A 4,263-nucleotide genomic window follows, 5' to 3' on the forward strand; every position below is an offset into this window, starting at 1 on the left:
GAGGTAAAACGTCCTCAGGAAACATTCACAGATAGAGATAAGCTCTGCCACTTAAACTGTTAACGTAGGTCTGATCTTCATTAGAATTAGAAGATACATGAATTGTGAGTGCCTGGAAGTTCCTGCTAGATGAACATTAAAAAACCACAGTCTAACCAGTTCTGGAAACATCCCGAGCTGGGTGAATGTGTCCAAAGGTCCCAAGCTGGACAATTAGAATAGAGGTCAAGCAGCCTTATGTCGAGTAAATGTTTAAGAAGGAATGAAGACGAATGCACAGACTCCTGTGAGCAATCATGAGGAAGGTCAGGGGCATTTGTTAAAGACCAACAAAGACAATCTCAGAGGCAGAAGTTGGGGACAGACAAACCCAGGCACCTGGGATGGTCCCCAATGGGCCCCATCTTGGGTGCCCAGTGAAAGATGAAAGGCACAGAGGCCCTGCCGCAAGCCAGGTGGGAAGAGCTGTAATCACCTCTGACACCTGCTGAGACCTGAACCTCTGCTCTGTGCCTCCCCAACCAAATAACAACCTGAGGCCTCTCCTCAGCCCTCCACCACTCTCTCCTCCACAGTATCTGACTGCAGATCCAAAGTTCATGACAAACTGGTCACCTCCACTAGGAAGGAAGCAAAGACAGCTGTAAAATAGGATGAAGGTTTGCTTATTTTAATAGGAAGAATACAATTAAAAGTTTTTTTTTTCAGGGCCAAAGAAAATCAAGCACTTTGCTTCAAGCAAAACTGGGATCTCTATGCAGAAGGAGACAGGTCTGAGTTTGACTCCTGGTTCCACCACTTAACAGCTGTGTGAGCTTCCTGAACTTGCATTTCCTATCTGTGAAATGACAATGCCAGCCACTCACAGGATTCTTAGTGAGACAGGCATGAAGGTGCCCAGGGCAGGGCTGGGTCACTGCGGACCTTTGGCATCAGTCCCTTTCTCCATAGGACAGCTCTACTCATTCTCCCAGTCCGTGGGAGTTGTCACAGTCTCTGCCCTAAACCACCTTCAGTTTCCTTCTCTTTTCTTCTCTCTCCTGAATCCTCCAGGCCAGATGCTCCAGAGTTAGTCACTGTCTTAATTCCATCTGTATCCCCTCCTTCCAACACCCACTAGGAACTGTCACTTACAATCATACATGTGACAGGCCGGGCGCAGTAGCTCATGCCTGTAATCCTAGCACTTTGAGAGGCCGAAGCAGGTGGATCATGAGGTCAGGAGACTGAGATCATCCTGGCCAACATGGTGAAACCCCGTCCCTAATAAAAATATAAAAAATTAGCTGGGCATGGTGGCACACGTCTGTAGTCCCACCTACTTGGGAGGCTGAGGTAGGGGAATCATTTGAACCCGGGAGGCAGAGGTTGTGGTGAGCTGAGATCGTGCCACTGCAGTCCAGTCTGGCAACAGAGCAAGACTCTGTCTCCAAAAAAAAAAAAAAAAAAAAATACATGTGACAAAATGCTGAAAAACATGGGCTATGTCTTCAGACACGTGCATTCAAATCTTGGTTCTGCCTGGTACAAAGACGCCGATCTTAAGGGATCTCGTGATAATCCTGCTTATATTCCAGGTTGGTGAAGATTACATGAGTTTTCCATATTAGATACCAAGCATATTTCCTGGCTTGCAGAAAGAGCTTGGGAAATGCTAGCCATTGTGACTATCGGTTCTTTCTCACATGTGTCCCATCTGGGGCTGACCACCATCACTGCACACCTGATGAGAAGCCAGCTTCCTGACTGCTCTCCTGTCCCTACCTCTCACTACCCTAATCAAACCTACATCCTGTTGCCACACTCCGCTTCCTCCCATGCCCCTTGGGCCCTAGTTCAAGAACTGGCTGAGGCCAATGACATTCAGTCCAAGCCCTCACCCACCCTTCCCCTAAAATCTATGTCCTACCGCTTCCTAAAAACACACTTGCCACTCCAATCAGCCAGCTCTCCTGTCACCCAAAGGTATAAACTACCTTAGCTCTGCCCTTCCGAGCCTCTGCTCAGCACAGCTCCTCTCAGCTGCTACACCCTTCTCCCTGCCCTATGCCTTTCCGAATTCTACTCCCTTCTACAACCTCCTGCTTTGGTGTCACCTCCTCCAGGAAGCCTTCTCTGACCTGACCTCTCCACTCCATACTACCTTCTCTGAACTTCTGTAGTTCTCATCAGCACAAAGACAGCTATATCCTATGAACCCTCAGACTGCTCTACTGGCACAGGTTCATCTAAAGTAAATATTTGGTGTTCAAGTGAGTCCAGTTTAAAATGGAAAACCAGGAGGGAGACAGGGCAGTTAAACAGCAGGTCAGGATCCCAACACTTATTAGTAACATTGGAGACAAGTAGAGTAACTATTGCAAAGAGCTCAAGTTTACAATTACTATTTTAAGAGCCCAGGATGACTTCATACCACAGAAAGTCTCTAGTCATTAGCTGGGTTACTTGTAATTTATGTTGGTTTCATAAAAATAATCACTTTGAAAACATCAGATTGTTTTCTCTAATTGCAGGAACTATTTGGATGTTTCTTGCACAACGAAGTGAAGGTGACAGAGTGTGGTTTGCAGGGGTCTCCGGCTCCTCCCCGTATAACTTCCATCAGCTTTCCAACCTCTCTGAATCTAAGTAAAAACTGTGCTTACTATGCAAATGCAGCTCTAAGCCCCTCCTACACTGCAGTTCTGGAGCTGACACTACACACAGTGAGGACACTAAAAGGCTGATGAACACACTGACTGCCTACAGACAGAGCAGAGGGATGGTGCTGTCCCCCACTCTGTCTTGGACACCACCTTCTCCTCTGAAACAACACACTCCTCCACCTTGGAAGGGTGCTCCCGTCCTCTCCCTACGAGGTTCTATATCTCACCACTGTCCTGAAGGGTCTGGGTGAAGTCTTCCACCAGGGCTGCTGCCTCCTCACTGTTTTCAGGCCAATGCTCTTACAGCCAAGCCTGAATTTCCTTGCAGCACAGTCAACATCTGCTCCTTGGTGTGTACCTCTGGCCTCAGCCAATGATGACAGAGCTCTCAGAGGTGGCCAAGTACATTCTGCAGTCCCCTGGTCGCCTCCGCCTGGGGGCTGCCCTTGCACCCAGGAGTCATCCTCCAGGATCATTATGGTGGCCTCCTCCTCTTGTCTCTCTTCCTCTTTGACAGAGCAGGAGCATTGCCATCTTGGACAAGCCCATTCTAAATCCAATCAAAAACCTAAATCCAAAGGGCATCAGCCTAATGGCTAAGGTCAGCATGACCATAAGCCACAAACTAACATCTCTCACCAGAAACATTCCAAACTCCTTCCCAACCAGAGACATGCTAGCCCTGAGATAACCTGCCTCTTTCCGGAAAGATGTCAGCCCCAAGATAACCTCCCTTCTGCCCAGAGACATTCCAAACCCGCCAAAACTTCTGCCCCACACAGAAACATTCCAGGCTTGTAATAAGCACCCTTACCCTAAAACCAATATATATTCTTAGTCTGGAAGAGAAAGGACTCCTGACTGAAATTGGCCAGAAGCCCCTCTCAGGTTTTGTCTAAAGTAAACCTGTCTTTAACTGTCTAGCCATAGTTCATGTTTTTTTTTACTCTTTCTTTAACTCTTACACTCTTGAGGCACCTGGACCAAGGGGCTCAGCAGAGTGGTCACTCTTGATATCTCTGTAGCCATCATCCAAGGTCCTGGGGCAATCACTTAGGCTTCAAGCCTTGAACCTCAGTCTTCTCCAGCCAGGCTCTGGGGTAAGACACCCCCCTCCTCAAATCGCAACAAGTAGTCCTGCTGAGAAACAAAAAAGAGAACCATAATCACTAAGTGGACTGTCCTAAAGCAATCTAACTCACAAGAGCCCAGGTCAGACCACCAGGTGGTCCTTACATATGCAAACCAACAGATGCTTCCTGTCCCTCTTAAAGGAAAACTGACTTATTCCTGAAAACACCTCTCTCTGTGGTAAGCGAAGTTAAGAAGTATTACAAGTGGCCAAGTGCAGTGGCTCACGCCTGTAATCCCAGCACTTTGTGGGGGCTGAGATGGGTAGATCATGAGGTCAGGAGTCCGATACCAGCCTGGCCAACATGGCCAAACCCTGTCTCTACTAAAAATACAAAAATTAGCTGGGTGTGGTGGCATGTGCCTCTAGTCCCAGCTACTCAGGAGGCTAAGGCAGAAGAATCACTTGAACCTGGGAGGTGGAGGTTCCAGTGAGCCAAGACAATGCCACTGCACTCCAGCCTGGGCAACAGAGCAAGACTCAGTC

At 48.0% G+C, this 4,263-nt stretch overlaps 1 pseudogene; it reads right to left on the reverse strand.

Moving 5' to 3' along the window:
* Positions 1-597: 597 nt before the first annotated feature.
* LOC115897581 lies at positions 598-3,677 on the reverse strand (annotated as a pseudogene).
* Between the last annotated feature and the right edge of the window lie 586 nt (positions 3,678-4,263).

This window comes from Rhinopithecus roxellana, chromosome 5 (genome assembly GCF_007565055.1).
Source record: "Rhinopithecus roxellana isolate Shanxi Qingling chromosome 5, ASM756505v1, whole genome shotgun sequence".
Classification (NCBI taxonomy): Eukaryota; Metazoa; Chordata; class Mammalia; order Primates; family Cercopithecidae; genus Rhinopithecus; species Rhinopithecus roxellana.